The sequence below is a fragment of the Rhipicephalus microplus genome, chromosome 2 (assembly GCF_043290135.1).
Source record: "Rhipicephalus microplus isolate Deutch F79 chromosome 2, USDA_Rmic, whole genome shotgun sequence".
In the NCBI taxonomy this organism is placed as follows: domain Eukaryota; kingdom Metazoa; phylum Arthropoda; class Arachnida; order Ixodida; family Ixodidae; genus Rhipicephalus; species Rhipicephalus microplus.
In genome coordinates this window covers 121,698,736-121,722,377 of record NC_134701.1, presented here as the reverse complement: position 1 = coordinate 121,722,377, position 23,642 = coordinate 121,698,736, and the positions used below count along the sequence as shown (strand labels likewise).

The 23,642-nt window shown below is 45.4% G+C and overlaps 1 pseudogene; it reads right to left on the bottom strand.

The window, feature by feature from the left end:
• Nucleotides 1-1,265: 1,265 nt before the first annotated feature.
• The window catches only part of LOC119169775 (venom metalloproteinase BumaMPs1-like), a 254,793-nt pseudogene continuing 232,416 nt past the window's right edge, over nt 1,266-23,642 (bottom strand).

The window sequence follows — 23,642 nt, the reverse complement described above, 5'->3', positions numbered from 1 at the left end:
TGTAGTCTTGTAGCTGACGTCGAGTATATTAAGTCATCTTTGTCCTCAACCGCAAACAAAAAGACAGAAAGAAAAGAAGAAATCAAGCCATTCAGCTAGCCAGCGAGCCAGTCAACGGACAAACTGAAATATAGTAAAAAACAGGCAAGCAAGCTTTATAGCTCAGAAAATAGTTGGTATCTGGGGTCAAACGTGCCAAAAACAATATGTATATGAGAGATGCCGTAGTGGAAGGCTCCGTGAATTTCCACCACATGGAGGTTCTAAACGTGCACTTAAATTTGAGCACATGGGCCTCACACAATTCGCCTTCATCGAAAATGCGGCCACTACAGCCGGTTTTATATTCCACGACCTTCGGTTCAGCATCCGAATGCCTTAGCCGCTAGACAGCCACTGCGGTGTAACGAGCTCAAAAAAGCCCGAGAGAATTTTCAACTTATGCTTATTTTGATACGCGTTTCAGGGGAGCTTGAAGTTGCCACGTGCGGTCAGTCCCAACGACTATGCTCGCTGAATTTAGGAGGCCACTATTGCTCGGACGTATAGCTCAGAATGATGGGCAACTAAGACAGCCTGTTTTTTTTTTACTAGTTCAAAGGATTCTGCCACTATTAGGCCCATCTCACAGTGTCCCGGTACCTGCGGTACTTAAAAAAGACTCGTACTAATTATAAAAGTTTCAACAGAGCAATCATAAATAGATTCGGAGTTGCATATAAATAGAACAGCAGTTCGTCACTCGATGCTGTGCGCTGCATTCATAACTTCAAAATTATTCAGCACACTGCCCCTGTGCTTCTTGCCATCTCGTATTCGACAGCGCAAGTCACTGGTGTGCCGGTAAATGGATATATTAGCACTTCAAAAAACAAAGTGACCAAAATAACGGCATTTTAGTGAAAACTAAGCGTTGTTTTGATGAGCAGTTCGAGCGAGAGAGATATTGTTTTTCATAATAGTTGTCACGGCAGAGGAAGTATTTCGATAAAACTCGGAACGCCCGTTACTATATAGACGGGATATTACTATATAGACATTACTATATAGACGGGGTATTCTATGAACTAACGATACAGTATTAATTTTAACTGTGCAACGGTGGTATTTACTGACTATCTTCAAGTAAAATTTTGTATTTCCTTGTTTGTTTACACTACAGCATCACAAAAGTGCTCGATGCTGTAATGACCTAGTCTTTACCAACTAATCTTTGCAATTAGGTGTACGGCTAAATTCTCTAACGTACAATAAGAGTTGTCAGGTTAGAACTTTTTTCCTTTCCTCGCAAAACATGCATTATCTGGTGTGCTTACCTTTCCTGAGCCGCAGCCGACGCCATCAACAGCGGTGATCAGCATATTGTCACCATCCCTGTTGATATAGCACTTCACTATGCACACACGTGCGTTGTAAGTCTGAAAGTAAAACATTCAATAAATAGTAAAACGTAAACATTACCCTGTGTCTGAGACTTATATAAGCATATGATTGATGGCCGCAGCCTTCCCAAACTTGAATTTGATTTGCAGTGTGACAAGAGCATTTTCTTCTACAATGCAAAAGCGCCCATGATGCTCGCTGAAAAATACTTTTTTTTGTGGCGAAATTGGTCAGCCACGGCAGTATACACAATGATGTAGAGCGTCCGTTTTTGCCTATAAGCATCAAGGGGCTTCTCAGACACTTCCACATTTTACCAACAGCCCCAGAAACGCGTGTTTTATTTTTTTATTACGGACGTGAAGGTAATAGGAGACGTGGTGAGACCGTTAAGCAATGTCTGGGACACAATTTTATAATCAAACTGTGCCGAATCAATTGTTATGGTGATGCCGTGTTCGGCACCGTTGATAGCCAACAATATCTTAGAAAATCGTACTAGACGACATTTGTTGCAGTGGAAGAGCAGATAGTGCTTTGGAGTACAAGAGCAAGTACTCCTTCCAAATTTCAACTAAAGACGAATGGCCCAGGGTGTTCTTTTATTGGCACATTTTGAGATATGAAACGTCTTTTTAGCTGATAGGTATTTTTAAAGTCTATAACAATAAACCTCCTGTCGTTTACGTGAACCAAATCCACATTGAAATAAAAATACGAAACCATACTTAAAAATAAGCTGTTTATGATAATAAGTAAAACTGCTAAGTTACTTTAATAAATGTTGACTTGAGGGCTAGTATTTATAATGCCATGTTGTGGTGCGTGTTAATTTGTGGCATATCTATCTTTTTTTTTATCACAGCAACGATGATGAAAAAATAATTATGGGAAACAGCTTGAAGAACGTAAAACAAAAGTTGCACGTAGTCGCATGTATTCGTCTTCGAATTTCATTGGTAAATAAAACTGATCACTCAGAGCGCGCACCGCCAGACTGGAACAATCCGTCATATGTAAATGACGAAAGTCGAATGACGTCGTGCTGCGCCCACTACTTTTTGTGATGCTTGCAACTCATCTTACTTGTGCCCGCACACCACCATAGTTTTGCGCGTATTGTTTGGTGCTATCTGCTCAATCTAACTGTGCACAACGCTGCAATATAAACGTTTTTATTACCTTAGATAACAGCAGGCATATAATAATAATAATAATAATAATAATAATAATAATAATAATAATAATAATAATAATAATAATAATAATAATAATATAATAATTATTCATTAGGTTGACGATGAGATAATGATAATGTTAGTATAAAAATAAGAAATATGATATCATTTGCGTTTACCCGCGCTGGAACCATGAAAGCATTGTTTTGTCTGCTCAACACAAACACATGGGGCGGCCGCTGCGGCACTAGTTCTTTCAGATAGTACAAATAGTTTTTCGCACCTCTGCACAGTTTAAAAAACACAGATTTTAGCACAACAAATTGAATTTGAACCGTTAGGGTGTCTATAGATAATTGCTTACCATATTCTGCTTTATACAGTCTTCAATTAAACTTTGCCCCCCCCCCCCTCTCCCCCTTCATGTGTCGTTCTGGTGTTCTACCGGGTTTTGTGAGCGCCGGGTACAATGAGTTTGATTCGGGGATTAAAATTTGATGACTAATATCTCGAACTACGTGCAGCTTATGTGACTTGTAGCATTCGTCAGCTACAGAGTACTTGAACAAAATGTCAGCAAAGGTTGTCACTTGAAAAAAATGGCAGCATATCCACGGAGTGATTGACGGAGAGTGGGGCGAAGAATTCGTCCGTCCATTCGTTCTTGCTTTCGTCCGTCCATGCGTCCGTCAGTGTGACCGTCCATGCGTCCATCAGCTCGTCCGTGCGTGCGTCTGTTTATGCGTTCGTCCCTGCGTTCGTCCATGCAGCAGCCCCTGCGTCCGTTCATGCGTCCATCCATGCATCTGTCTATGTGTCCGTTCGTCCATCTATTCAACACTCCAAGTACCACCATCTCGCATCTTTTCATCATATATTCCTCATATAGAAGCACCGCCATCCAGCGGACATTTCAAGGACTAAACGAGAGGTGGCACACGCACACTTTCTTACGGCTCGCGCTTCGGGTCCATTTCCAATCGTTAACCACCTCGAGTTCATGGTATATACCAGTTCACTGTATTCATGGCACTGCGGTCCAGCGCTCGCTAAACCTTTCGGAAACCAAGGAGGTTACGCTCAGCGAGTATGACGTAGCAAACGTTTTCAGTCAGATAGTGCTCAATGTACATGCCAATGGCTGTTAATGGGAAATGAGAGGCGGAGAATTCGGCTTTTACTCTCTTACGGCTTGCGCTTCGTATCTACTTCCCATTTTTAACCACCTCGAGATCATTCATGGTATATACAAGTTCATTTTATTCATGGCACTGTGGCTCACTGCTCGCTAAAACTTTCTAAAGCTAAGGAGGTTACACCCAGCGAGTATAACGTAGCAACCCTTTCTTGTCAGATAATGCTCAATGTACATGCCAATGGCTGCTAATGGTGATCGCAGCCTGCGCGTTAACTAAAAGCCGAATGCTCCTGTCTCTCATTCCCCATTAGCAGCCATTCACATGTACATTGAGCACTACTTTTTATTGTTCAACAACGCACAGAAGAAGTCTCTCACCGGCACCAACTTAGAGGTCAAAATGTTATACTTGTTACATACTACGTGGGACGAACGGGTACCGCTATAAGGAGCTTCGCCCCTAAAAAAATTAAACAGTTTACGTAAACGTATCGAAATATAAACGTATCACGTATAATAAATACAAAGGTATAAACATAAACCTATCACATTGAAGGATCATTTCTTAAGGCGATACTGTGCGAGAATTCCAACGACATATCTATACCGCTTTCTAAAATGGCGAAAACCTGGATGGCGATTGCGACTTTTGCTTCACTGTTATCTTAAAGATAGGGTGACCACTACGGTTGCCAGCTCCAAAAGAAAAATAGCCACAAAATTAGCAAAACTAGCCAGAAAGTAGCCAATATCGCAGACACAGCAAACGGTCGTGTGAGCCTTTTAGGTAATTTTGGGCTCGGCTCGTAACTTGCACCCGAACAGTACTTCGTGAAGCCCCTTACCAAATGACGTTTTATGGAGTAACGTAGGGCAAGATTGCGACGCCTGTTGAAGTGAACCGTCCCCTACGAATCTTTCTAGCGCGAGGGCATGCATTATTAGTTCAGTCATTCCTAATCAGAGATCGTAATTGATTTAGAATTGCGTAATGCGGCTTCGCTAGCTGCACAGTGGCGATAAAACAGTCCCATTTTCGCAAAATGCGCAATCAATTCAGAGGAGGGGAAAAAGGCTCAACAAGGTTTCTTTACTCATTGATATGTGTGGTTTAACGCCCCAAAACCACCATATGCTTATGAGAGACGCCGTAGTGGAGGGCTCCCGAAATTTCGACAATCTTTGGTTTTTTTAGAGTGCACCCTTATCGCAGCACACGGGCCTACAGCATTTTCGTTTCCATCGAAAATGCAGCCGCCGCAGCTGGGATTCGATCCTGTGACCTGCTGGTCAGCAGCCAAGTGCCTTATTCACTAGACCACCGCGGCGGAGCGAGGTTTTTTTACTATGTAAATGGAGTGAAATGCAGGAATTTCGGTTGTAACTTCAGTGTTTTTATTTAACTCAATTTGGTGGCTTGAACGCAGTGCAGTGGATGTTTTTCTGATTCTTTCGAGAGCCTTAAAAACTCCTTCATTCGCGGCCCTTGAGTAGTCAATAAAAAAATCTGGCACGAAGGTAGTTTTTTGAAGACACTTAGCTATTGCTGTTATTCAGTTCTGGGACAATTGCAAGACGTACCACAAAGCTTTCACGCATAAACATGCTATTTGCATACAAGAACGCACGACACAGGAATGGAACTCGGGCCCACACGCACTGAAAGGAAACATATTATTCATTACACCGCAGCGCCACCACTAGCTTGCCTGGTTTATCACGGGGTTATATATGTACGAAGCGGCTACTAACACGTCGAAGACTCTTCAAACTTTTGTTCTCGTAACATGCGCATCTGTCAGAGCTTGTGCACAATGCCAGCCATAAACTGAAGGTTGCCAGGCAGGTCTCGGTAAACACCTTTGGCTTTGAACTATTCGGTTTATCATGTCGAGCCGCTAGAAAAATGATAAACGTGTGCCCACTTGAGCACTCCTCCGTGTATCGACAATGCTTCACCAGCCCAAAATTTGTGAATACCAGCATGCCAAAAGATATCTGCAGATGGCCGAACATAAGTGCATTCTGTGCACGTATGCTGTGGAGCTCTTTTCATCATTTCTTCCTCGACCTGCACGCGTCCCTTCGCAGCGCCGTGTTCTCAGGTGTTCGGGAACGACCTGTGTTCCCACTGTAAAGGTCTTGGCTTGCCACCGCACAGAATCTTGCCACCGGACGAAAAAATGAGCGACAGATCTTCATCATTTGAAGACTATGCCGCGACTGACTATGAGTGGTCGCTGAGCGCGAGTGTATTTGTGCCCACTGTTGTAGTCTGCAAATGGCGCGTTCACCACCGCCGCTCCTATAGCACATTAAAAATTGAAACACACGCAGATTCCCAGAAGCGTGCAGAGGATGTTAAATTCGCCGCATTACGCCTGAGAGAAGAGAAGTACGAGCTTTGTGCCCGCGTGCCAGCGAGCGCGTGAGCTTGTTCTAAGATGATAAAGAAGCCGCCATCATCATCGTTCTGGGCTCATACGCAACTTTTTCTGGCAATGAAGTGAAGGCTACGGAACAAAATCGGGCGTGTGCAACTGCTGAAGAAAATAGTCACACAATCGCGTCTATGTTGTCCGCGAAAAGATAATAAAAAATAAAACTACTTCATTTTCTACGGGATACTGTTTATATAAAGACGCTGCACGAACCTAGGAGATTGCTTCACCAGTGTAATTCCGCATTTTTTCTCGTCTGAAATGTTTGCGTGTTTTAGGTGCACCTCACAGTAAAAATGGCGTCTACATGTTCAGGAGAGTGCTCACCGCCCTCCATTTATTATGACGACACGCCGGAAGACGTTACGTTGAATTTCACTCACAAATGTCTGTGAAATCAGACGTAGCAAATTTCGCGCAGTGGTAATATTTTAACTCGGCCGGTATTCAGAAAAAGAGTCAAGCCGAACTTCTTCGCGGAGGACTACATGTTCTGTAGCTCCGCCTTCGTAGCTCTCCCTTTATTGCCACAGAAAGTTGTCCCCAAGTGTAATAAACGTCTTTTTGAGTTGTTAAGCCACAGTAGGTTGGTTCAGTTGGCCACATATTTTATATTTGGTGACGGTAAACGCGGGAGGTGACAGCCGGCAGCTACTATTAAGGGACATCGGTGGTCACTACCGACTGGAACCGCTGCGAAATACGGAGGCTTACCGAACAGCCGACCACCATGAACAAGCTCAAGACTAAGAGGGCAACGCGAAAGGCTCAGAATACCAAGCTCAATCAAGAGGCAAGTGCACTACTTCGGAATGATGACGGTAGACTGCGACTAACCGATGCGATTTACGAGGAATAACAACGTCGAGAGTAACATGATTAGTAAGGAGACCGAGATGCATATAAGTGCAATGCCGAGTTTCATACAATGATACTTTGAAGGGAATCTGGCGGTAGTGCCTACGCGGGCTCCTTCAGCCGCGCTTGTAACCCCATAGGAATTATGGGAAGTACAGGCTTCGGATCTGCTTCAGATGGATTACCTTTTCGAAATTCTTCACGTTTTTCTTTCGAGTGTAAAACAGAGTGATATAAGACTATGTTTATTTCAACCTTGCTTGATTTATTTGTACACAAGCTTTGTTGTAGAAAAAATTTTTGACGAGGTGGCAAAAGTGAAACCTGGGAAATTTTAACAATCAGGGTATGCATTGCTTTGCCGTAGAGTTCCAGATTTGGTATCAAGATTGAATTATTATTTTTTACAACACTTCAAGACCAACATGCTTGCTTTTCTCTCGAAAGAACGCATTGTCTATATATGGAAATAACAGCGCAGTTTTAAGTTCGAAAAACATTTCTTCTGCTGCGATGCAAGGGCCCAAGAACTGGCGGAACGCCACCACGTTCCCGCCCCGACTCGGGCGTCGCCTACGGTAGCGGCTGCTAGGATGTCCCACGTGGGCACCCTGGTGGCTTAAACTCCTCAGGACCATATATTAAAGTTCTTGACTGACTGACTGACTGCTGCGATGCAAGGCGTGTTCGTCTAAGTGGTCTGCTCCCAAGCACCTCTGGTTTTATTTTGAAGTCGAGTTGGTGCGTGACAGTACATGTAATTAGCTTCTTCACCATTTTGCAGTCAATTTAAACAAGTTTAGGATAGACACGCTGATTAAAAACTAGAACTTGATGCAATACCCTGCTGTGGCATGCGACGCTACATCCATGCGCAGTGGTGAGTGGTCTACGTTTCGTTTGAACTATCAAATACGACTCGTAAAGCTCCAACATCAAAGCAAATCAGGAGAACTTGTTGTCTTTAGCCTCTTCGAGCAATAACTGCACTGCTTCAGTGCTTTTCTCCGCACGTTATTATCTACGTTACACAAAGAAAGAAACTGAAATTGTAGAAAAACGTTTGCAGACAGTTCGCTATCTAGCCCTATCCTATCCGAAGCCTGTACTTCCCAATTTTACCGTTGGGATACACGATCGCAGCACCAGACTCCTCTGTCGTATATATTGTATGAAACTCTATGTGAGGAAGCATTCGAAGCAGAGTTTGCCAACGTAATTGAAGATGACGACAACGCGTCCTCATCTTAGCCGTGCTCCAGTGCAAACGCCGCTTGCACAGCGAAACATCAGCGATGCCATCGCCTATCGAAGTTGGTGACGTGCCGGCGTGAATGAAACATGCAGATACACCAGGAGCCAAGTTGCTGAAGCTGAGAATTATTCTATTCGCTGGTGACTCGTGCACGTGGAACGCATTCTGGGAACAATTCAATGTGGTCGTCAACCGAAACGGTAATTTAACAAATAACGACAAATTCAATCACCTAAACTATTTGTGAAAAGAGACACTGCGGCGGCTATTGCGGGGTTACCCACCACGGAAGCGTGTTACGAAGATGCCTTAGCCATGCTGACTTCGCCGACAAAAAGCACTTAGGGCAGAAATAATTCTGAATGCTTTGAGGCTTACTCCTGTGCGTTCTTCCTATGAAGTGGCCAGACTACATGAGCTGCGCGACCAAGTACTGGTTAACAGCCGCAGATCGGAGGCCCTTGAAGTAAGCAGGTCGTCTTTCTCATCGATGCAATTTGACCTTCTGCTAAGGGCTTTGTCACATGACAATGTTGTTGCCTACCACATATCTTGCGTAGCAGAACCTGCAATATCCATTGTCGACAACGTTAAATTGAACACGTCATGGAACTAGATCACCTTCTGCAGTTTGCATGAGTTGAAGTGGAGAGTTTCGTAAATAGCGACTTTAGGGAGCACAAAGGTTACGATAAGGCGTGTGATCCCAGAAACCGAAACAATCTTTTTTTTTACAACACAACCTCAGTGGCATTGGTACTTGACTGTCAAGGTTCTATTTCTCCCACGAAGTCGAGCTGACATTCTGTAAATCGACGCAGCACTTGACGGAGTCCTACCATAGAGATCTACTGCTATCAGATAGTGAAAGGCTTCTCCACTGATTCAATGCACCAGTAAAGGTCACCGCGCGAGCGACTGCAGACTGAGAATCGCGTGCCTCGGCTGCAGAGCTCACCGTATCTCAAGTATGTATGACCCAGAGTGACCGGTGAACTCCCCAGATCAAACCCCTACCAAAGTCTGACTACTTTCAAAAAGAAAATGATCAACTCACCACTGAATTGGCTTCCGTGGCTTCCGTAATGCAAACATTACGGAAGCCACGAGCAAAACTTCGCAGAAAGACCTGGAGGAGAAATACGAGTCCCAAGAAGGGAGAATCCGTGAGCAGTTAGACAAGGTGCGCGAGCGTTTGCGTGCGTCGGAGGCGAAGCTCGGACTGATCTTCCCCCTGCTGACCAAGATACAGTTGTTGGACATGGAATCACGTCAACCTGAGTTGCAGAAAATGAAGAAGAAGTAAGTACATGGCACCGATTGTAACAATCGCCTTCCTTGAAATATTTGAGCAACTGCTGGTCTGTGTATGTTATAATTTCAAAAGATGTCTCTTCAATGTAGGTATCGAGATAATCTTCTACTGTGGACTTGGTGTCTACTATTGCCCTGCACTAAGTGGTATTAGGGTAAGGGTTTTAGGTTTTATAAGTGATGAAGATCGGTGTATGATTGAAACGTTGACCAATAAACAGTTTGGGATAAGCGTACACGTTTTGCTATTTGTCTACGACAATCTACACAACACTAACCAACACAGCCGTTTCGTAACCCTCTCTTTTTCTATCTCTTTATATATATATATATATATATATATATATATATGACGCTACGATGACTGGGTGACGTGGCCTGGCTCATACGCCATGTTTATTCCTATCTCACTTCTTCCTTCTCAGCTTCTACCAACAATCACTTCATACGTCACACGATTCCCCCTCCCCCCGAAAGCTGGCACCGGTTACAAACTACAACAAATTGAAAACAAAATAAACAAAATAATGGCCAAATTCGCAGTTTCTCGTCCCGACGGAGTTCCACAATCTCACTAAATCTTCAAGGCCGAGGGAGCAGTCCGGTGATTTTTATGACGACTCTGGTGGACGAGCTTGACTGTTGCCTTCCGGATAGAGTGGGCTACACATTAACACTGACAATACTGCTTGAACTGTTCTGGGGACTGAGCAAGGTTGGAACGCATTGTTGCATCGGCAGCTCGGATGTCGTCGGGGTTGTATTTTTTGTCGTGAATGGTGCCATCCCGGTGCTTCTTGCTTTCGTGCTTTTTGACGGACTGTGACGAAGTGCCTGAGTGCTTGCGGTGTGCGAGCAGTGCTTCCGCGTCTTTCTCGGCGTTTTCTGTGGTGGTGCAGTCGGTGTAATAGCTGAGACAGGGAGTGTTTTTGGTGACTTTTTTTTTGTGCGAAAGTGTCTGACATCTTGAATTGGTCTTTGGATTAGAGATCTTATTTTCCGATGTTCTTTTATTGGTGAGTGCGCTTCCGTTGAATTTTGCGTTCGTCGATGTCCTCGTTGCAGTCTCTCTCGTTGTAGCATGAGTTTATGAACGTGGCTTTGCTTGCTTTCCTGAGGCTGTTCAAGAGATGGCTGTAGTGGCGCCCTTTCCGGAATGGGGCATTCATTTCCTTCGGTGTTTGACGCGTCCTGTAGACAGCTGATGAATGGTGAACTGGTGTCTTGCTTGTCTGGCATAGTTGGTAATGCGTCATCATTGCTAGCATGTTCTTCAGAGGCTTCGGTTACGGGGTTTATTACAGGTGCTTGCGAAAGACAACTGTGTGCGAGGTTTGATGTATCATGCACTTCTGAATTTGTTCGATTCCTGAATTGGTGAGCTCTGCATGTGGGCACCACAGCTGACATGGCATTACTAGGTTTGAACTGCAGATTTTGGCAAGTCTGCGGTGCCGTAGAAATGACACGAAGCTCTTCAGGGGCTTCTTTTTCGCTGTTCGTTGCGAGTAGTTCTTGCGCCTGGTAGCGTGCGACGTTCGATGCCTTTGAGCGTTCTGTTTTGTTTGGACTCTCGGGGGTGTGTGCACCGGACGGTGATACATGAAACCGTACGGAAGAAGAATGGCTTGGCAGAGTATTTTTCTGATGCACCAGGTCATCTGCCATGAATACGGCGTCCTTATAAGGCTAAGTGGTGAGCGTTAGGAGCGCTTGAATAACCGCGTCACGAAAACCCAGGTTGTGGATCACGTATGCGAGACGAAGAGTGCAGGGCATCAGGCGGTTCAGCAACGTCTCGTGTCATATGCTGAAGCGATGACTACGGAAATGCCGACTTTCGTGTACAAAGGAGACGTGCTTGACGGTTGGGTTTTTCCCAATGTATGCATGGCCTTCTGTAAGTAAACGCATGTGCCACTTCGTTTTGAGACACTTGTCGATCAGCGCTGGACATTCGAATGCTTGAGGACTGCTTAGGAAATTGACGATAGTGTGCAGTTGTCTCTAGATGGTTAGCAATGAGTAAGTCTTGGTCAAAGTCAATAAAACGGGTAATCATCTCCTCTTTGATTTTTCGCCATGACTCGTCGTTCACGGATATGTAAATAAGGTAAAATTTAAATGCCTCACCGGTGACGTAGTCGCTGAAATTCGTAACCGTCTCCCGTTCCGACCAAGATGCAGCGGTAGCATGGAGTTCGAACAGGTTGAACCAGTCCTGTACGGGTCCGTCATCGGCTGATCCGGTGTACTTGGGGATGTCGAGGTCAGCCGATGGTTCTGTCATGGTGCTGACCGTTGTACTCCTATGCGATGATTCAGTAGTCAATGTACGGTCAGGGCGTCTTCTGGGGAACTGCGTCGATGATGAGTGACTAATGAAGGGGCAGGCAGGTCTCCATGCTGTCGACTTGTGTGACGCTACGATGACTGGGTGACGTGGCCAGGCTCATACGCCATGTTTATGCCAATCTCACTTCTTCCTTCTCAGCTTTTACCAACCATCACTTCATACGTTACACACACACACACACACACACACACACACACACACACACACACACACACACACACACAAACACACACACACACACACACACACACACACACACACACACATATATATATATATATATATATATATATATATATATATATATATATATATATATATATATATATTGTAGTTAGCGGGACAGACACAACACCTATTCGTCGGGCAAGCTGTTCTATTCTGCCTCTTCTTCCTCGCATTCCAGCCCATGGCCCACAGCTGCTGCGCCGCTCTTCGTTACATTCGGCCACACTGCGGACATGACAAAGAAAAAAGGAAAAACAGTTCATTGCACCTGCAGTGGTCCGACTGCTTTTTTCAGGCGCGACACATGCACGGCAAAGTTGTTTCTTTTGCGTTTATCGAGATTGAAGTTTGCATCTGAGGTGTTCACACACCAGGTATTTTCTCCTTCACACTGAGTAACTATGAATGGCCCGTCGAACTTAGGGAGTAGCTTCTTGGCAGGCCCGCTGGTGCCCCTTTGCACCCAGACCTCGTCACCGATGTTGTAAGCAGGAGCGGGTCTACGGCGTCTGTCATAGTGGCGCTTTCGATTTTCTTGTGCGTGGGTGGCATTCTTGATCGCCTTAGTTCGGATCTTCTGACAGGCCGCTTTGCGATCGTTGGCACGTGGAATTATAATGGGAGCATCCAGACTGAGGACCGCTTTCAGCTGCGGTAGTTTCCCATAAACAATTTCGTAGGGCGTTTCCCCGGTAGACGTCTGCAGTGCCGTATTATTCGCAAAAGCAGCTGACGGAAGGTGGACGTCCCAGTCGGCCTCTCCTCTTTTCCCTGCCTTCGTATATGGAGCGAGTCATGCCTGGATGCTCTGGTTGGTTCTCTAAGTAAGGCCGTTTGCTTGAGGATGAAACACGGATGCGAAGTGGTGCTGCACGCCTGCCGTGCAAAGGTACTTTTTCAGTTCCCCGCTACGAAACGTTGTAGCCGATCAGATATTAAGTTTTTAGGGGCGAAGCTCCTTAGGGCGTGGGCTGCGCGTCCCCTGTAGCCTGTATGTAGCCACCTCTAGTTTAGTTCTTGCAGTGTTCACTAGATGGCGGTACCGTCCCCTGTATGTAGCCACCTCTAGTTTAGTTCTTGCAGTGTTCACTAGATGGCGGTACCGTCTCCTGTATGTAGCCACCTCTCGTTTAGTTCTTGTAGTGTTTACTAGATGGTGGTACTTGTAGCTGATGATGAAAAGATGCAAGATGTTATAAACTAGAAAGCGGTACTTGTAGTTGATGAAAGACGCGAGATCTTATAAAATGGGAATGATGTCACATATGGCGCGTGTCATTGGTTGAAGGCAATCGTTCGATTTAGTGCGGCGACGTACGCTAGGGGGAGCGTTGTAATAAAATCCGTAACTTTTTTTTGGTAAGCCATGTCTCCATTCGTCTTATTTGCGGACAGTCGAGATGATATACAGCAGCTGGCGAATATATGCGGAAGGGAAGGTGAAGCTCTTGGACTAAGATTCAGTGTAACGAAGTGTGGATTGATGGTATTCAATGATCCCTGTGATCAGACGGTGTCCATACAAGGCCAAGAAATACCGAGGGTAAGTGAATACAAGTACCTTGGAGTATGGGTAAATGAGAGTGATAGATACATGGAGGTATAGGAAAAAGCCTCGGCAGCAAAAGGAAAGAGGAATGCGGCAATAATGAAGCACAGAGCGTTGTGGGGATACAATAGGTATGAGGTGCTTCGAGGTCTGTGGAAGGGTGTAATGGTTCCAGGGCTTACTTTTGGGAACTCAGTGGTGTGCATGAGGGCAGAGGTGCAATCGGGAATGGATGTAAATCAAAGGACTGTGGGACGCCTCGCGTTGGGTGCTCACGGGAAGACGACAAACGAGGCTGTAAAGGGCGATATGGGGTGGGCAGGTTTTGAGGCGAGGGAAGCGCAGAGCAAAATAAGGTTCGAAGAAAGGCTAAGAAATATGAAGGAGAGTAGATGGGCAGAGAAGGTGTTCCGTTATTTGTATAGGAAGAGCGTGGACACACAGTGGAGAAAAAGAACTAGAAGACTCACTAGTAAGTATACGGCTGGTATTGTAAGCCATATGTCAACAAAGAGCGTTAAGGGAAAAGTCAGGGAGGCGGAGAGGATTTACTGGATGGCAGCTATGGAGAAAAAACCGGCTTTGAGTAACTACCGAAAGGGCAAAAATGAAATAAGGAGGGAGGCATTTTACGATAATTCAAGGGGAAGCGCTTTACTGTTTGAAGCGAGATCGGGTTGCCTTAGAACGCGTAGTTATAAAGCAAGATTCAGTAAAGAAGAAGAACAATGCACATGCTGCGGGAAAGATAAGGAAACGGCGGAGCATGTTCTGATTGAATGTGGAGATATCCACCCAGGTGTACGTTTGGGCACGAGCCTACAGGAAGCCCTGGGTTTTAGGGACAACAATGGAAAGCTGAACACACCCGCGATTGAAATAAGTAAGAGACGGTTAGAGTATTGGTGGCAGAAAATTAGAGAGAAAGGACAAAAATAAATATTGGAAAAATAAAATATGGACAGTGTGCCGTAAATGGCAGAGAACTTAAGCTGAAAATTTACCTTTTTTTCCATTAAGATAGAATTTATCGAAGTAGAGGCATTAGGCCAACATAAAAAAAGAAAAAAGGTTTTTTTTTTTGTCGAGCCTGGTGGCATACTTGTCACCACCCCGTTATAAAGGGGACGCTCATAGCATCCATCCATCCATCCATCCATCGTTCGCTGTTGGCGCGCGCTCGGAGTCGCCAGATGGATAAGGCTGCACAGCGGAGAGAGCGCAAGGCGGCAGCAGCGCGCGCTCGCAGACAGAATCCCGATGTGCGAGCGCGCGAGGCAGGGGACATCGCAAGCCATCCATCGTCTAAGAACAAATAAAAGTTGATTTGTGTATATACACACACAGCGTTTCTCACGTCTTTACATGATGATCGACTGGGCGAATTACACGGAAGATTCACAGTTTACCGATGAATCCCTCCGGAGCTTCGCCCATTCATCATCATTCACCCCGTGAATATGCCGTAACTTTTTTTTTTTTGGTAAGCCATGTCTCCATTCAAATCGGTGCTCGAGGAAGTCGATTAGGTAAGTGGATGCAAGAGATGGCACGGCCTCCACTTCCACGTATTTTGACAGGTAGTCTACTGCTACAATGACGTAACGATTTCCCGCAGTGGTGGTGGGTAGAGGTCTCATGTAATCAATATCAATTGTGTGAGAAATTGTTTCGGGTATCTGGATTGGTGATAGTAATACAGGTTGACACTCAGGAAGTCGCTTAAACTGCTATCAGATTTTGCAACTGGCGACATAAGAATGGACGCTACTTTGCATCTTCGGCCACCAAAAACGATCTTGTAGTTTCTGGAGCGTAGCTCGTTGGCCGGCGTGTCCGCCTTCTGGGGAGTCAAGAATAGCTCGTAATATTTCTGACCTGTGGGATTTCGGGATCACTAGGAGGTAACGTTCTTCGGATCGGTCCGCTCGCCAGTGACGCCGGTACAATGCGGCATTGCGCACCACAAAAGTACTGGGATTTCCCTTGTCAGTGATAGATGCAATAATGGATGCCAAATCTTTATCCTCCTGTTGGGCTCGGGATAAATTCATTTGGGCGAAAATATTGTGGGGGGTTTGCCTGGTTTGTTGCGCGCAGTCAAGGGGGTTCCGTTAGAGTGCATCGGCGACGTTGTTTAGCCCCCTGGCGCGGTGGCACATGTCAAAATTGTACTCTTGCAGCGTGATTATCCACCGGGCAAGTTTGTGCTTAAGTTGCTGCTTGGAGAACATCCATGCTATAGCAGCATTATCAGCCACAACAGTGAATTTACACCCGAAAAGATAATTTCGAAACTTACTATCGACGCTCCATACCACTGCAAGACATTCAAGCTCATTGGAGTTATAGTGGCGCTCGGTGTCTGAAAGTTTTCGGCTGGCATAAGCGACCACGTGTTTCACGCCATCTGGATCACGCTGCATTAACACAGCTCCTAGGCTGACTTGGCTGACATCAGTGTGCACTTCGGTGGACCAGCCTTCATTGAAATGACTCAGTGACTCAGTATGCGGCTATAAGTGAGCTTTTGTTTTATAGCTCTTAAAGCATTTTTGTGTCAGACGCCCCATTCAAACCGCGCGTCTTTTTAAGAAGACTGCTCAAGAGAGCTGTGATCGAAGCGAAGTGGGGAATAAACCTTCGCAAATACGACGCCATACCTGGAAATGACTGAACCTGCTTCAAGCAAGTTAGTGTGGGATACTGCGACACGGCAGCTATGCACTCCGGGAGTGGCTGAATGTCGACAGGAGATATATAATGTCCCAGGTACGAAATCTTGGACACCCCAAACTGGCACTTTTCTTGTTTCAAATGAAACCCTGCTGCATAGAGTCTGTGTAGTACTTCGTCCAAATTGCGAAGGTGTTCATCCACTGTCTTGCCAACGACAGATGTCGTCTAAGTACACCACACAGGCTTGGTTTTTCAATGGTCCGAGCACTCAATTCATCGCACGCTGAAAAGTGCTAGGAGCCGTTCTTAGCCCAAACGGCATGCAGTTGAATTCATACAAACCGAAAGGTGTGCGAAAGGCCGTTTTACATCTATCTTCCTCCGCGGCGTTAATCTGCCAGTACCCTGCGCGTAATTCAAGCGACGAAAAGAACTTGCAGTGACGTATTGTATCAACAGCGTCATCGATGCGGGGTGAAGGGTAGAAGTCGGGCATTGTACACTTATTGAGCTGCCTGTAGTCCACGCAGAAGCGTAGCGATCTATTTTTTTGCAAACAAGGACGACTGGCGCTGCCCACGGACTTGATGACGGCCTAATAATGCCCGCGGCAAGCATTTCATCAACGTGTTCTGCGATCACTGCCCGTTATCGTTCAGCATATCGTCTCAGTGGTACGCATATTGGCGGATGATGTCCTGTTGGTATGCGATGGAGCAGCAAATTAGTGCCTGGCAGTTCTGTTGTATTGCTAGCGAATACTGGCTGATGGCCAGAAAATATAGAAGATAAGGTAGGCGGAGTGGACGGCTCACCTGTCGGAGGTGGCAGGGTTGTGGCGTATGTCCCAGCTTCTGAAGAGCGGAGCTCGACGTGGCCGCGATGTATGGTGAGCTCAATGTCATCAGATAGCAAGAAGTCAGTACCAAGGATCATGTCAGCAGAAAGATCTTCAAAGACGGAATGGCTTGAAGAACTTAAGTGCCCGCTGCCGTCTGGACTGAAATGTCGAGCATTCCGACTGGCATAGCACTTCCTCCAAGTCAGCAGAGGTGAAGTTGCGTCCATGGTCGGATAGTGTCCGGAGCACGACGTCGGTGTAGCGCCGTTCGTTCCGCGCCGGTATCCACCAGAGCAGATAGGTCACCTATTCCTTCAACATGAATGGACATCCGAGGAGTTTGACAAGCTTGGTAGTGGATTCGGGTCTGGAAAGGTTGACGACACTTCTTGGCGTTGTGGCCAATGCGACCGCACTTGAAGCATCCGTGTCATGTGGTGGCGTAAGTCGAACGGACAGTCGTAATGTGTCCAAGCTAAGCCGACAACGAGAGTTCTGCTGAAGTTCGGGTGCCTTTTGAGCGAAAACCTGGGGTGACGCTTCGGGTGACCGGAAAAAAAAATATGGCAGCATGGGTAGGGTCAGCCAAGCCATCAACGACATACTGGCGGGCAGCCGGAGAGATCCATGTAATGCCACATTTGTCGAGAAGCTCGAGCATATTGTAGACGTATTTACGGGCGTCTTTCGATGGAGCCTGCCGAACTATCGCATGCGCATGAAATGGTCATCGTATGCGGATGGAAGTGGTGAGAAGGCCGTGACGAAGGCTGTAGTCCAGTCGCTCCAGGATTTGTACTTGCAGCCATCGTATTGATGCCACGCTTTGGCGGACTTGCGCAGTCGGCTTACGGCTAGCGATAGCGTCTCGTCGTCAGTCCATGCATGTCGACGGGCGAACGAATGGATTTCATCCAGCCAGACGGTTGGGTCTTGATCAACGCCAGTAAACTCAGGAATTTCTGCCACAGATGAAGGAGGCAACGTGGTGCGTGCACAGGCTGCTGAGAAGGTGATGGTGGCGTCTACAAGACGCTGGCTCGAAGTAGCGACGGCCTGCAGAACCATGCAGAGTTTGCTGGTGGCAACAGGCGAGGAATTACGCCTGTCTTCTGGCGATGGTACTTACGTTGCTAAAGGGATGGTACCTGAGGCAAAGTCCAAGGGAGCGTGTACTGCGTCCCTGGCAAGGAGGCGGTTTGCGAAGCAGTCAGTGGAGTCACTTTGTGGTTTGGCAAGGACGCCTGCAGGCAGCGCACTGGCTTCGGTACCCGTAAGGTTCCTAGATGAAACAAGGTAGCGTCACTCATTGTTCTCGAGCCGTCCTCCTCACTCTCTCGATTACTCCTCTTTTTCTCTGATATCCGCGTTTGTAATTGGTGCATTACTTGCACGTGATCTTGCAAATGGCTGGCGGTGGTATTTATTATTATGGAAAAGGTTCAAAACGAGTACGCATGCGCATATGGCTCCAGCTGGATTCTCGCCGTGACCAAAGACAAAATCGTAGCCAGAACATAAACTGAAGAGGAGGAGCGTTTCGGTGTGCGCTAAGTCGACCAAGATTGTTTCGCCATGCTCGTTCAATGCAACATCTGCGTTCTTCAGCAATGCTGCGTTGCCGTAAACAACACAAAATGGTTTCGCTCTCTTAAACTTACCTCGTGCTTTCCGAGATGAAGCGCACCATGAAGTGCAACTATGATCCATTTCACGCGAATGCTTTCGTGCAACTCCGTTAACGTATGTCGACGCGGATTTGCGAAGCGAGTTCACTTGTCGGTTTTTATTGAAACGCCAGGCGCGCGTCTAATGCGTGTATAGTGCATGCCAGTTGGTACAAATACATGTGGGTATGCACGTATACAGAACAGCTGTGGGTTGTAATCAACGCACCTTCAGAAACATTTCACTCTTGGCCAGTTCCCGCTTGAGCCGAAACGCGCTGCTTCGAGACACCTCACCAGTAGAACTCTCACTTTTCAGGAAGTTCCCAGCACCGCATCAGAATCACTTGGCATCACGATTGTCCAAATGGGCACATTTAAAAAAAACGTCATCGCAGTGCTGCTGGACGAGTGTTCATACCAGTCTGGTCGTAGTTTTTTTTTCTTGCGTGTGCACAAGCCGGTTGTAATCAATCGTCACAGCGTCACGCCCTGTGGCCACTTACAGGATCCAGCAAGAAGCACGTCCACTGTGTCACAGCACGAACAAAACACAATCGGAGAAGTGGACTAGTTAGAGCTGGACGAAATACCGCGGCCGTGGAACAAAAATGTACTACGCGAGACGCCATGGCTAGTGGTGTAAAGTATACAACTGCCCAACGTTGCCGGTTGAGTAACGCACATCCCGCTTGCTCTTGTGTTGTGCCGTTTATGTTCATAAAGGTAACTGTTTATTCTACGTCTTATTTTGTTCCATTTTGTTTCGTTTACATCTATTCACCGTAGCAACAGAACCCAAACATTCGCTTTTGGATGAAAGTTTTGAACCTTCTAGGGGGCGCTTCAGGCAAATAAGCGAGGAGGAAAAGGGAGGGTGTCCCTACCTTGGAAACTTGTTTCATCTAGGGACCTTAGGTACCCGCGGTGGCCAGGTTGGTTGCAATGGCCACGGTAGCAGGAGCTGCGGGCCGCTGGAGAGTGCGTCTGCTCCCTAGGACGGTTTCTTCACGCAGGTCGTCGCACACAGGTTCGTTGAACGGCTGCGTCATTGTAATAAGCGAGACAGACACAACACTCGTTCGTCGGGCAAGCTGTTTTGTTTTGTTTTGTTTTGCTTTGTTTTCCTGGGATGATGGCTCATACCCACTCAGGGGGATTGGCCAAGAAAATGTAGTGCAGTTTTACTGTGATCATTTTAACTATGTGTAATGAATTGGTAATATAATAAGACTATTGTAAAAACAACATAAAAAGTGCAAACGTAAAAAAAATCAAGTTGAGCAATTTTGAGATTTGAGGTGTTATGATTACCACACAGCTGCGTTTACTTCACTCTGCCCTGGGGAGTAATAACTAATAATTTTTTGATTGAAGATCACAAAGGTATACGCTTGGTTGCCTGATTATAATCGCAAACGGCATTGAAAGCATCCCTTTGGCAATGTCCCAAAACTGAGGCACCAAAGCTTAGCGCCATTTCCACCGTCAATCTAACGCCTATTTTCAGAAATGGCATAACTAGTAATCTGTTTCGAAGTATAGTGTAGCGGCGACAATACAAAAAATAATGATCTAGGGATTCCATTTCTCCGCAGAATGCGCAGAGGGGTGATGTTGTCTGACCAGCTATGGGTAAATACAGGTATAGGGGGGGGGGGACACGACATCGAAATTTACTAATTAAGACTTCGAGCTTTCTGGACTGGCTCCAGTGGGGTTGCCGTGGAAACATGAGGTGGTTATATTCTGTCCATGTAGTTACTTTTTCTATCGTATCAGAGGAGATTGCTGATTTTAGATATCTTATTGCCGTGATATATTCAACGTCTGGCAGTATGGACAAAACTGGCCCATCAAGTGCGGTTCGTGCTAAGGAATCGGCCAATTCATTTAATCTTAATCCACAGTGTCCCGGAACCCATACTAACCTCAGGAGTCTCAATTGCGGGGGTACTAATGTTTTGAATGAGCTTAGAACTCGAGAGTTCTCTGAAGCTGTCAGAGCTGCACAAACTGAAAGAGAATCCGTCATTTTGACTGCGTTGTTTTGATTTGATGGAAGTTTTCGAAGAGCTGAAATAATCGCCACTAGCTCCGCTCCAAAAACTGGAGTAAAATCAGTCAGCGCCGCTCTTCGTTACAATATATATATATATATATACATATATATATATATATATATATATATATATATATATATATATATATATATATATATATATATATATATATATATATATATATATATATATATATATATATAAAGATATATATATATATATATATATATATATATATATATATATATATAAGGGAGAGAAGTGTACACCTAAGGGCCCGTATTTCCGTGTTTTAACACAATATTAATGAGATATAACTGACAGTAATGCCAAGGAATGTACAGGGGAAGTTATTAGAACCAATGGAATGTAAATAAGAAGAAAGAAGAAAGAAAAGTGGATGAAAAAATTACCAGCTGTGAGCAGGAATCGAACCTACGACCTTCGAATAACGCGTTCAATGCTAATAGCGCGTTCAAGAAAAGTGGATTTTTTCATCCACTTTTCTTTCTTCTTTCTTCTTATTTACATTCCATTGGTTCTAATAACTTCCCCTGTACATTCCTTGGCATTACTGTCAGTTATATCTCATATATATATATATATATATATAAAGAATAGACAATCTAACACGCCAGATTTCTCTGCCATCGCAACTTTGACGAGGTTGGTCCTCGAATTAAATTGATTCGAGTTTAACCAAGAGTATTTTCGACAAATAAGCGGGACCGCTATGGGCACCAAAATGGCACCTAATTATGCCAACATATTTATGGGAAAGCTAGAATCCAAATTTCTTGCACAAAGTTCGTTGAAACCAATGTTATACAGAAGATACATAGACGACATCTTTCTTATTTGGACCCACAGCGAGGACAAACTTCTCAGCTTTATCGGCACTTACAATATGTACATCCGAACATACACTTCACACACACATACTCGCAAGTAACCGTAAATTTTCTTGATGCTACCATAATGATAGAAGAAGAAAAGCTCTCTACAACCCTATATCGCAAACGAACGGATCGACAACAATACCTCCGTTACCAAATCGATCACCAACGCCACTGTAAAAACAGTATTCCATACAGCCAGGCTCACCGGTTTAAGCGAATCTGCTCTAGAGACGCCGACTTTGACACGAGCTCACAGAGGCTAAAACTTATGCTCGAGAAACAAAAATACCCCCCACATGTAATTAATGAAGCTGTTCAAAAAGCGAGAAAACTAAAGCGTGAAGACTTACTTATGAAGCGACCACCGCAAGAAGACCCACAACGAACAAACCTCTGCTTGACTTACAACACAAACTTCCCCAATGTAAACAAAATCCTTAAACGACATTACAACATTCTGGAACAAAGTGAACGTCTGAAACACGCATTTCCATCTGCTCCAGGCGTCGTTTACCGACGACCACGTAACCTCAAAGACACACTTGTCCACTCTCAAATTAACACATCACCCCCCAATAATTCATGCCGACCTTGTTTAAAGCCACGATGTCTTGTATGTAAGGTGATGCGAGAAACACACAAAGCAACCAGCACACAATCCAAGTTTTCGATTACCATACGAGCAAACCTAACATGCGATTCCTCTAATGTGGTATACCTACTCGAATGCAACGTGTGTGGCACGCAGTACATCGGACAAACAAAAACACCATTTAGGGTTCGCTTCAATAATCCCAGAGCCCATGCAAAATCAGCCCCAAGTCTACCTCTATCAAAACATCTCAATCTTCCCGACCATGCATTCGGCAAACTATCAGTAACGCTCTCAGAGACGGGATTTAAATCAAATCGAGAATGTGAACAACTAGAGTCATACCTTATCCACCGATTTAACACCCTTGATAGAGGAATAAATGAGAATCCTGGAACACTTGCAGCAATTAAAGCGTTAGAAAACAATAACAGCAATAATGAAAATAGTAACTGAGTTCAGGGCACTGCAGCTGCGAAGGCCACTGGACAACTCAAAACAATTCCAAGTGTAACTACTCCTCCTATGTGCAGCTGTCGACTGTTTTCTGTTTTTACTTTACTGCCCAATCAATTGTGCCAAGTGTGACATGCCCAACAGCAACCCTGTGCACAGTCGGGAGGCCCCTACTGCACGCGTAATTCAGAAGCGGGCAAGGAATTCGCATTGCGCCCGCTTACCAGCCTCTGCCGCAATACGTGAGACCCCTCTTTCTACGACGAAATGTTGACGGGACCCCGAGTAGTTAAAGGCTTAAAACTTCCTAAAATGCCCGCTTATCAGCTTCTGCCCCAATACGTGGTACCCCTCTTTCTACGACGAAATGTTGAGAGCGCTCCGAGTAGTTGAAGGCTTAGAACTTCCTATTAAAACCTCTTTTTTCACCCACACCGAGCCGCCAGTGCCAGGAGGCACCGTCTGGTCGGGAAGAATGCGTTAGTGAAAGGAAGCATACACAGACCACTGACATCAGAAAGGTGAAGGGGAGAAAGGGGAGAGAGATGAAAGGGAAGTGGGAGGGGGGCGCCCGAGGGGAGTCCACCTTATATTCTTTTCTTTCTCTTTTTTTCGTTTTTCTTCTTTCTTTTCTTTTTTTTTCTTTTTTTCTGTCATTTTGAGATTTGAGATTGTATAAAGCTGAGCACCAACAAACTTTACCTTTCATCCTGATGAAGGTCAGACTTTAGGCCGAAACGTCGAA